Raw genomic sequence first — 12572 nt, 5'->3', positions numbered from 1 at the left:
AACTTACAAAGATTCATTTTTCCTTGTTTATGAGACACAATTCACTTATAATTTGAGGCAAAGATTGTCTGTAATACTGGGCTGAAGGGGACTTGAAGTTTATTCCACATTAACCCCAGCGACCGAGAGCCATCACTGTCACACAACATGCTAGTCAATATAACATAGAAATACAGTTGTCTCAGTATGAGTTAATCAGTCTGCTGGCCTGGTTGAAGAAACTGTCCCTGGAGCCTGTTGCTCCTGGCTTTTACGCTGTGGTACCGTTTCCCGGATGGTAGCAACTGCTACAGTTTGTGGTTGGAGTGACTCTGGTCTCCCAAGAATCTTCAGGCCCTTTATACACACCTGTCTTTGTAAAACAAGCTGGCAAACAATATCAAATAGTTTTTCAAGTTTTGTAAACAAATAAAACAGAGATGAGAGTGGATATAGCACTGCTAGAAAATGAGGCCGGCTATATAATAACGCGGGATAAAGAGATGGCAGATAAACTGAATATTTTGCACCAGTCTTCACCGTGGAAGACACTAGCACTGTGCCCGGTGTTGAAGAGTGTGAGGGAAGAGAAGTGAGTGCAGTTAGTTACAAGGGAGAAGGTGCTCAAAAAGCTGAAAGACATAAAGGTACATAAGTCACCCAGACCAGATGAACTGCACCCTAGTGTTCTGAAAGAGGTTGTGGTAGAAATTGTAGAGGCATTTCAAATGATCTTTCAAAAATCATTGGACCTGGCATGGTGCCAGAGGACTGGAAAATGGAAAATGTCACTTAGCTCTTTAAGTAAGGAGGAAGGCAGCAGAAAGGAAATTATTGACCAGTTAGCCTCACCTCTGTGGTTGGGAAGAAATCGGAGTCAGTTGTTAAGTATGAGGTTATGGAATACTTGGTGACACTGGACAAGACAGGGCAAGTCAGCATGACTTCATTAAGGGAATATCCTGCCTGACAAACCTGTTGGGATTCTATTAGGAGATTACAAGTAGGATAGGTAAAGAGGATGCAGTGCGTGTTGTATATTTGGAATCTCGGAACCAAGTTAAGTGGCCATGGTAATACAGGAAAGTTACAGGCATGGTTAGAACATTGGCTGATTGGTAGGAAACAGCGAATGAGAGTAAAGGGATCCTTTTCTGGTTGGCTGCCACTGACTCCTGTTCCACAGGGGTCAGTGTTAGGACACCTTCATTTTACGCTGTATATCAAGATTTAGCTGATGGAATAGATCATAAGATATAGGAGCAGAAGTAAGCCATTCGGCCCATCGAGTCTGCTCCACCATTCAATCACGGGCAGATCCAATTCTTCCAGTCATCTCCACTCACTGTTTTCATCCCATTCCCTTTGATGCCCTGGCTAATCAAGAACCTATCTATCTCTGCCTTAAATATGACTTGGCCTCAACAGCCACTTGTGGCCACAAATACCACGGATTTTCCACACACTGACTAAAGTAATTTCTCCGCATCTCAGTTCTAAAAGGACGTCCTTCAATCCTGAATTCATACCCTCTTGTCCGAGAATAGGTGGCTTTGTTTCCAAGTTTGCATATGATACAGAGATTGGTGGAGGGACTGGTAGTGTTGAGGATACAGTTAGGCTGGACAAGGACTTGGAAGAGGAGCATGGGAGAGAAAGTGGCAAATGATATACGATGTTGGAAAATGCATTGCCATGCACTTTGGTCGTAGAAATAATGTGCGGATTTTTTGTTTCAAATGGGGAGAAAACCCAAAAAGCTGAGATGAAAATGGACTTAGCAGTCATTCTACAGAACACCTTAAAGGTTAACTTGCAGGTGGAGTCAGTGGTGAGGAAGGCAAATCCAATGTTAGCATTCAATTCAAGAGCAGAGATGTGATGCTGAGGCTTTATAAGGCACTGGTGAAGCCTCACCTTGAGTATTGTGAACAATTTTGGACTCCTCATCTAAGAGAAGATGTGCTGGCATTGCAGAAGGTTCATTTCATAAGGATGATTCTACGAATGAAAGGGTTATCATATGAGGAACGTTTGATAACTCTGTGTCTGTACTCGCTGGAATTTAGAAAGATGAGGGGGGATCTCATTGAAACCTTTCGAATGTTGAAAGTCCTAAACAGAGTCGATGTGGAAAGGATGTTTCCCATGGCGGTGGAGTTTAGGACAAGAGGGCACAGAGGGGTGTCTATTTAAAACAGATACAAATAAATTTGAGCCAGCGGCTGGGGAATTTCTGGAACTTGTATGTACTTAAAGCAGAGATTGATAGGTTCTAGATTGGACACAGCATCAAAGGTTATGGTGAGAAGACCAGGTAGTGGGGCTGAGGAGGGAAAAAAAGGATCAGCCATGATTGAATGGCGGAGCAGATTCGATGGGCAAATGGCCTAATTCTGCTCCTATGTCTTATGGTGATCAGACCACTACATTGAAGCATTGTGAGAATGAGCTCGGACACACCAACAAGCATTGACATGGGTCAAGATTTCATCTCGGGAGAAGCACACACAGCATGACCAGCCTGAAAAAAGCTCCCTCACACACACACACAGGAAGGACTGGCAGATTGTAGCCACAGCCTCTGCAATGTATACTTACCACACAGATATTTACCACAATCAACACACACACACACACACACACACACACACACACACACACACACACACACACACACACACACACACACACACACACACACACACACACACACACACACACACACACACACACACACACACACACACGGAAATACTATTAGAGTGTGACACACGGCCACAGAAATAGGCACTAATTTCCATTTAGGATTGAAATCTGCCGTCCTTACCCAGTCTGTCTGTTCTGTGGCACTGAGCTGCCCTTTGACGTGACATCACATCAACACTTCACAGACAGAGTCCGGGGTCAGATTCCTCAGGAGGATGATCTGGGAGGGTTTTACGAATGTTTAACCCACGGCCCACTTCATCAATCTGAAAGACTAAGATGTCTTATAGAACATGTCTCATTGGCCTCTGTTTGCCCCTGTATCCCTCTAACCATTTCCTATGTGTGTACCTGCCCAAATTTATTTTAAAATATTTTATTTTTACCTGTTTCTACAGCGTCTGATGGCAAATTCCATTTACCAACCTCACTGTCTCTGAGAATGTTACCCCATAGACCACATAAAAATTTCCCATCTCACTTTCAATCTGAGCCCTCTGGTTCTGTACTCCCATTTCTTGTAAAAAAATATTTAAGCCCCTTATGAATTATTTACCTCAATAAACGGTCATACCTGGACACCCTACACTACAGCTGAATAGTCCAAGTTTATCCACTCTCTGCTTTTATCCCAAGTCCCCCCCCACCACCCCATATACAGAAATCCAAATAGTAGCCAGGTTAGAGATGGTATACAAATTACACCACGAGATGGAAAGAAGGGCAAGGTGACGATCTGAATGGGGGATTTCAAGAGGTAAATTGGGAAAATCATGTTGGTGCTGTATTCCATGAGGGAGAATTTGTAGAATGCCTCCCGAGATGGCTTTTTAGAACAGCTTGTGGTTGAGCCTAATGGGAGAAAGAGAATTCCAGAGAAGGATTTGTATAATGAACCAGATATGATTTGGGAGATTCAGTTCAAAAAACCTTTAGGAAGCAGTGATCATAAAATGATAGAATTTACCCCACAGAGGGAGATGAAGTCAGATGTATCAGTATTAGAGTGGAGTAATGTTAATTACAGAGGCATGAGAGAGGAGCTGACCAAAGTAGACTGGAAGGGGACACGAGCAGTGATGATTGCAGAACAACAAAGACTGGAGTGCCAGGGGCAATTCAGAAAGATGAAGTATTATTATACAGGGAGGATGAGGTAACCGTGTTGACACAGGAAGTCAGAGACAGCATAGAAGTGAAAGAGAGGGCTTACAATAGAGCAGAAATCAGCAGGATGTCGGAGTATCGAGAAGATTCTGACAATCAACAGAAAGGAATTACAAATCCATAAGGAGAGAAAATGAGGTATGAGAGAAAGCTTACCAACAATACTCAAGAGGACACAAAATGTAAAGATAAAAGAGAGGCAAGAGTGGATATTGGACCCCTAGAAAATGACACCGGAGAGGGGTAATATGACAAAAGACATGGCAGAGGTACTTATTTAACATTTTGTGTCAATCCTCACTGTGAATGATACTAGATGAATGTCAGAAGTGTGAGAGTGTCAGGGGACAGAAATGAGTGTTGTTGCTGTTACTGAAGAGAAAGTGCGTGGGACAATTGAAGATCTGAAGGCACCTGGACCAGATGGACCACACCCCGGTATTCAGAAAGAGTTAACTGGAGCGAATATGGGGTCATTAGTAATGATCTTTCAAGAATCACTTGATACTTGGTCATTCAAGATTATTAGAAATTGGAAAGGTCACCTCAGACTTTAAGAAGGGAGAGCAGCTGAGGAAAGAAAATTATACGTGAGTTCGTCTGGATGTGGTCTGCTTGGGAAGATGTTGGAGTCCACTATTAAGGACGAGCTTTTGGGTACATGGAATTTCATGATAAAATAGGGCAAAGACGGCATGCCTTCCCTTAAGGGGAAATCTTGTCTGACAAATCTGTTGGAATTCTTCGAGGAACACAAAGCCAAGATAGACAGAAGGATGATTTGGATGACAGAATTGTTGCCTTTGTGGCCAAGCTTGCAGACGATATGAAGATAGGTGAAGGGGCAAGTAGTGCTGCAGAAGCTCGGAATCTGGGGAAGGACAGAGACAGATCAGGAAATGGGCAAATAAGTGATAGATGGATTATCGGGTAGGGAAGTCGTGCATGCACTTTGGTAGGAGGAATAAAGGCATGGACAATTTTGTAAACAGACAGAAAATTCAAAAATCAGAAGTGCAAAGTTACTTGGGTGTCCTTGTGCAGGATTCCCTTAAGGTTAACTTGCAGTTTCTGTCAGTGATAAGATCGGTAAACTCAATATCAAAATTCATTTCGAGAGGATTAGAGTACAAGAGCAAGGATGTAATGCTGGGGTTTTATAAGGCATTGGTCAGACTACACTTGGAGTATTGTGAGCAGTTTTGGGTTCCTTCTATTGGAAAAGATGTGCTGGCATTGGAAGGGGTCCAGGAGGTTCACAGGAATTACTCCAGGAATGAAAGAGTTAATATATAAGAAGAGTTTGATGGTTCTGTGCCTGTACTCACTGGAGTTTAGAAGAATGGCTGATTTATTATCCCCCACAGCCCTATTCTCCTGCCTCCACCCCATAACTTTTGAGACTCCGACTAATCAAGAAGTTTACTTATCAACTTCTGCTTTAAAAATCAAACAGGAGGAAATCTGCAGATGCTGGTAATCCAAGCTACACAGGTCCTGATGAAGGGTCTCGCCAGATCTCTCTGACACCTGTCTGGAGAGAGTTGATGTTGGGAGGATGTGGGTGGGTCGAGAACGGTAAGCACAGCCTCCGACTATAGGGATGTCCATTTAGGACAGAGATGAGGAGGAATTCCTTTATCCACAGGATAGTGAATCTGCCACAGGCAACAGTGGAGGCCAAATAATTGAGTATATTTAATGCAGAGCAACACACACAAATTGTTGGGGGAACAGCAGGCCGGGAAGTTTCTATGGAAAGGAGTAAACATTCGACTTTTCAGACTGAAACACTTCATCAGGACCTGTGTTGCTTCAGGGTCCCTGCAAATTCATCCCCTTTCCTCATGAGGGGCTGCAGGTGATGGGGTTGTGGGAAAGGGGACAAAGGGATCCTCATCTGCCATCTTTACCCCCTCCAGCTTCTCATTACGTCTACACACACAGTTCACCCACAGGCTTTCCACCCCTCCCCCTCCTGGTTCAATCTGCCATTCATCTCTCCCCTACTGGTTCCCATTATCACCTCCTTTACTGTCTCAAACCATCACACTCCCCCACTTCACACGCACAAATTAATGTGAACATTCTATGACGGGCCTGTTCCTGTGCTGTACTGCTCTATGTTCTCTGCTCCCTGCTTGGAAGAATGAGAGCAGATCTTATGGAAACACAAAATTCTTTCAGGGGTCAACAGGCAGGAGTGAGGGAGGATGTTTCCCCTGTCCAGCGGAAAACCCTTGGGGAGACATTAGTTGTCCATCCGCTTTTGTCGAATCAAAGGTTCGTGTCGGCCACCCGACCGCGCCTGAGGCCCAGCGGCCTTTACCCCGGTCTCGGGACCGCCCTGTCCGAGTCTCCCCCCGATCCCCGGGGCCGCGCTGCCCGAGACTCCCCACGATCCCCGGGGCCGCGTCGCCCGAGTCTCCCCCCGATCCCCGGGGCCCCGCTGTCCGAGTCCCCCCGCCGATCACCGGGACCCCGCTGCCCGAGTCTCTCCCCGATCCCCGGGGACGCGCTGTCCCAGTCTCCCCCCGATCGCCTGGTCCCCGCTGTCCGAGTCTCCTCCCGATCCCCGGGGCCGCGCCGTCCGAGTCTCCCCCCGATCCCCGGGGACTCTCTAATTCTCTGCTTCTCCCCCCAGTCTCTGTCACCCTGGATGTGGAAACGGCGAGTCCGAAGCTCGAGGTGTCTGAGGATCGGAAGAGTGTGAGATGGACCTGGACCTGGGGGAATCTCCCTAACAGCTGGAAGAGATTCACAGGCTGGGCTTGTGTGCTGGGATCGGAGGGATTCACATCGGGGAGACATTACTGGGAAGTGGAGGTGACGGGGAATCGGTTCTGGTGGCTGGGAGTCGCCTCAGTGTCTGTGGAGAGGAAGGGACGGGTCAGTCTGAGTCCGGAGACCGGATTCTGGGTCATCGGGCGGGATGGTGACGTGTTACATCGGGATTATGACGTGTTCCGTGTTCTCAGCTCTCCCGGGGCCCGTCTACCTGCCGGTCCCATCCCCGGGAGGGTGGGAGTTTATCTCAGTTACGAGTTCGGGACAGTTTCATTTTACAACGCGGAGACCAAGTCCCATCTCCACACCTTCACTGGGAATAAATTCACGGGGAAACTTTGTCCTTTCTTCGCGACCTTGGATGGAAACCAGTGGCTGAGAATCTGCTCCGGTTCTGCTCCGGGTCTGTAAACGGGTCGGGTCCCGGGACCGGCGTCAGGAGTAAAGTCCCTGTAAATATAAATGTGCGGAGAGTGCAGCTAAATACGTGGCTAAGGAGATGGTGCAGGAGGGAGGGCTTCATGTTTCTGGACAATTGGGCTTTGTTCCCGGGAAGGTGGGGCCTGTTCCGACGGGACGGTTTGCCCCTGAACTGGAGGGGGAACTAACATCCTTGCTGGTAGATTTGCTCGTGCTGCTCCAAGGAATTTAATCTAGATTTGCAGAAGGAGGGGAACAAGAGTGTTAGAGCAGATAGTGAGGTGGAGGAGGATTAATGTCATGTGAGGACTGCATGTGTAAACAGAAATTAAAGGTTTATACATTAGGTTGTAAATTAATTTTCAGAACTGTAGAAATTGTAGAAAACGAAGATTTCCAAAAGAAAATAATGAAGAGCATGACCAGAACATATGTGAAAAAGTGGCTAGTTCAGTTTTACACCTATCGCAATAATTGTCTATGTTAGGAAATATTTTGGATAGTCTCTCCTTTGTTAAATAGTAACAGTGAACAATTTTAAATTGAATTAAACAGTGATTGGCACATATCAAAGAAAATTTTTTTTGCAGATTCATTTATTTTCATTTATTTTGTGATTGTCGATTGATGACTTTTGAAGAGTTAACCATATATAACCATATAACAATCACAGCACGGAAACAGGGCATTCCGGCCCTCCTAGTCCGTGCCGAACTCTTAATCTCACCTAGTCCCACCTACCCGCACTCAGCTCATAACCCTCCACTCCTTTCCTCTCCATATACCTATCCAATTTTACTTTAAATGACACAAGTGAAATGGCCACTACTACTTCTACAGGAAGCTCTTTCCACACAGCTATCACTCTCTGAGTAAAGAAATACCCCCTCGTGTTTCCCTTAAACTTTTGCCCCCTAACTTTCAAATCATGTCCTCTCGTTTGAATGAATTAGCAAATATTAATTAGTTAATATTAGTTCCCGTGATTCACTAATTATTAATTACTAAATAATTAGTTAATTAGCAAATATTCTCTCTCTCTCATACATACTTTCTGCAATATCTTCAAGTTAGAAATTTTTTACAAAAATAATTATCTAAATTTCCTAATATGCAAGAATCTGATTTGTTGGATAATATTTTGAATAAGAATCCTTTAGTAAGAGGTTCCATTGGTAGAATTTATAATTTATTTTTAATACATTAGTAGAAAAAGATAACCTCCCACCTAAGGTTTATACATGATAGAAATATTCGTTGTTTCAGACGTGATAGAGGGGGAGGAATGAAAGGGGGAGGAGTGGCATTACTCGTCAGAGAAAATATCACTGCTGTGCGTAGACAGGACAGCCCGGAGGGCTTGTCTTCAGAGGCCATATGGGGGGAGCTGAGGAACGGGAGAGGTGTGACCACCCTAATAGGGGTGTATTATAGACCGCCCAATAGTCAGAGAGAATTGGAGGAGCAAACCTGTATAAAGATAGAAGACCGATGTAAGAAACAGGAAGTTGTAATAGTAGGGGATTTTAACTTTCCACATATTGACTGGGACTCCCAAACTGTAATAGGGCTAGATGGCTTGGAGTTAGTGAAATGTTTTCAGGAAAGTTTTCTAAATCAATACATAGAGGTACCTACGAGAGAGGATGCAATACTTGATCTCCTATTAGGAAACCAGACAGTCAGGTGACAGAAGTATGTGTAGGCGAACATTTTGGGTCCAGTGACCATAATGTCATTAGTTTCAAGTTAATTATGTATAAGGATGGGTCTGGTCCTCGAGTTGAGGTTCTAAATTGGAGAAGGGCCAATTTTGTGGAAATGAAAAAGGATCTAGGAAGAGTGGATTGGGATAATTTTTTTTCTGGCGAGGATGTGTTCAGTAAGTGGAAGGCCTTCAAAGGCGAAAGTTTGAGAGTGCAGAGTTTGCATGTTCCTGCCAGGATTAAAGGCAAAGTTAACAGGCATAGGGAACCTTGGTTTTCAAGGGATATTGGTGATCTGGTTAAGAAAAAGAGAGAGGTGTATAGCAGGTAGAGGCAACAAAGAGCAAATGAGTTACTTAATGAGTATAGAAAACGTAAGAAAATACTAAAGAAGGAAATCAGGGAGGCAAAAAGACATGAGGTGGCTTTGGCAGATAATGTTTGGGTAAACCCGAAGGGTTTCTACAAGTATATTAAGCGTAAAAGGATAGTAAGGGACAAAATTGGTCCCCTAGAAGATCAGAGTGGTCGTCTATGTGTGGAGCCTCACGAGATGGGGATCTTAAACAGTTTTTTTGCATCAGTATTTACTCAGGAAACTGGCATAGTGTATATGGAAGGAAGGGAAACAAACAGTAGTGTCATGGAACATTTGTAGATTAAAGAGGAGGAGGTGCTTGCTGCCTTACAGCGAATAAAGGTAGATAAATCCACCAGGCCTGACTTGATATTTCCTCCGACCTTGAGAGAGAGTCGTGTAGAATTTGCAGGGGACCTGGCAGAAATATTTAAAATGTCCTCAGCTACCTGTGCAGTGCCGGAGGATTGGAGGGTAGCTCATGTTGTTCCGTTGTTTAAAAAAGGCTCCAATGGTAAACCAGGTAATTACAGGCCAGTGAACCTGACATCAGTAGTAGGTCAGTTATTGGAAGGTGTTCTGAGAGATCGGATATACAAGTATTTGGACAGCCAAGGGCTGATAGTCAGTATGGCTTTGTGCGTGGTAGATCGTGTTTAACAAATCTTGTAGAATTTTTCGAAGAGGTTACCAAGAAAGTAGATGAAGGAAAGGCTGTGGATGTTGTCTGCATGAACTTTAGTAAGGCCTTTGACAAGGTCCCTCATGGGAGGTTAGTTCAGAAGGTTCAGACACGAGGTGTCCATGGAGAGGTTGTAAACTGGATTCGAAATTGGCTGTGTGGGAGAAGACAGAGAGTGGTAGTGGATGATTGCTTCTCAGACTGGAGGCCTGTGACTAGTGGTGTGCCTCAGGGATCTGTGCTGGGACCATTGTTGTTTGTTGTCTATATCAATGATATAGATGTGGTCAATTGGATCAGCAATTTTGCTGATGACACCAAGATTGGAGGCGTTGTGGGCAGCGAGGAAGGCTTTCAAAGCTTGCCGAGGGATCTGGACCAACTGGAAAAATGGGCCAGTAAATGACAGATGGAATTTAATGCAGACAAGAGTGAGCTGTTGAATTTTGGAAGGACAAACCAAGGTAGGACATACACAGTAAATGGTAGGGCACTGAGGAGTGTGGAGAAACAAAGGGATCTGGGAGTCACAGGTAGACAGGGTTGTAAAGAAGGCCTTTGGCATCCTGGCATTCATAAATCAAAGTACTGAGTACAGGAGTTGGGATGTTATGCTGAGGTTGTATAAGGCATTGGTGAAGACAAATTTGGAGTATTATCTGCAGTTCTGGTCACCTAACTATAGGAAGGATATTACTAAGATTGAAAGAGTGCAGAGAAGATTTACTAGGATGTTGCCAGGTGTTCAGGAGTTGAGTTACAGGGAAAGATTGAACAGGTTAGGAATTTATTCCTTGGAGCATAGAAGACTGAGGGGGGATTTGATAGAGGTTTATAAAATTATGAGGGGTATAGACAGTAAATGCGAGTAGTTTCTTTCCACTTAGATTAGGAAGGATAAATACGAGAGGACATGGCTTTAGGGTGAAAGAGGAAAGGTTTAGGGGGAACATGAGGAGGAACTTCTTCACTCAGAGAGTGGTGGGAGTGTGGAACGAGCTGCCATCTGACGTGGTAAATGCGGGCTTACTCTTAAGTTTTAAGAATAAATTGGATAGATACATGGACGGGAGAGGTTTGGTGTGGACCCAGAGGGGTTTGAAATGTTTGAATGGTGTGGACCCAGAGGGGTTTGAAGGGTTTGAATGGTGTGGACCCAGAGGAGTTTGTAGAGTTTGAAGGGTGTGGACCCAGAGGGGTTTGAAGGATTTGAAGGGTGTGGACCCAGAGAGGTTTGAAGGGTTTGAGCGGAATAAAGTTTCCGCACAGACTAGAAGCGCCAAATGGCCTGTTTTCTGTGCTGTAGTGTTCTATGGTTCTATGGAGTGAAATAAACACGAGATGAGAATTATCGATCGATTAATTTTAACTCGTTCACCGCATCCGTCAACCGAACAGAAACACCGGGGATTCAGCAGCAGCTGCGGGCGGCGGGTCCTGAGCACCCCCGGGTCCTAAAGTCCACCCGTAATGAGACAGGTTAAATTGGACAAGTGGGGGCGGTGCTGACCGGAAAAGACAGTGAAGATTGTTCATTAAGTTCATCTGCCATTTCTTTGTCCCCCATTACTACTTCACCAGCATCATTTTCCAGTGGTCCAGTATCAACTCTCATCTCCCTTTCACTCTTCATGTAACTGAAAACTAAACATTTAGTATCCTGATTTATATTATTGGCCAGTTTGCCCTCATATTTCATCTTGACCATTCTTATGGCTTTTTTCGTTGCCTTTTGTTGGATTTTAAGAGCATGCCAATAATCCAACATCCCACTCACCTTTCCTAGCTTATATGCCAATTCCTTAGGTTTAACACAATTATTACATGCCTTTTCCAGCTCAAAACTGTGAATTAATTTAAAGTTAGTCCCATAATTTAATAAAGTTTTTACCTGAAAACTATCTACCTTCGCAAAGATTGTACTGAAGACTGCATTTGATTTTTCTTCAACCTTCTACGCTTCACATTGAAATAGTATGTGTTTCGACAGTTTCATAATGACAAAATGTACACGACACAGAATGAAGTTTTCCAATTAGATACAAGGCATAATTAAGCATAGTGTGGGCATTTCTATGTCATGTCAATACCATGTCTTGCCATAAGCCCCTAATTCTTAACACTACCAACCCTTTAGCTTCTAATTTGCTAAATGGAAGGTCTATATCCACAGCTTAACGTTTAACAGCTTTTGTTGCTAAACAGTCAACCCCATCATTTCCCTCAACAGTGTGGCGTGCAGGGCCCATAATGTGCAGACATATAAATCAAGCTTTATATATGAAATACCGTTGGACAAGTTTCCAACAGTCAATCTGACCTACTACCAGAATGACCTGTTTAAGACTCATCAAAACCGAAATGTATTCTGAGCAAATTATAAGGACCAATTTCCTCCACCCACTGTAAGCCTAAGCTGTTGGCAAAGAATTCTGCTTCTTCTGCTGATAAATGGCTCTAAGTCATTTCTTTATCATTACCTGCAATTCAGGCACACAAAAACAGCCACACCAACATCCCCAGTTAACTTATCTTTTGATTCATCTGTAAAAATGGTTACTGTATGATAATAACTTTCATTAATATACTGATGAACCAACAGACTCTCAGGCAGAATCGAATCGGATCGTGTAACCTAAAATCAACTGAAGTCATTGGAAAAAACAAGGTGGGGTTACAGAGAAAGCTACAGTGGGACATATCGTATCATCAAATACACCCATATTCCCAGCGTGGTAAGAACCCAGCCATCCAAAACAAAAAA

Source organism: Hemitrygon akajei, unplaced genomic scaffold, assembly GCF_048418815.1.
Source record: "Hemitrygon akajei unplaced genomic scaffold, sHemAka1.3 Scf000124, whole genome shotgun sequence".
NCBI lineage: Eukaryota > Metazoa > Chordata > Chondrichthyes > Myliobatiformes > Dasyatidae > Hemitrygon > Hemitrygon akajei.
This window is presented reverse-complemented; position numbering follows the sequence as displayed.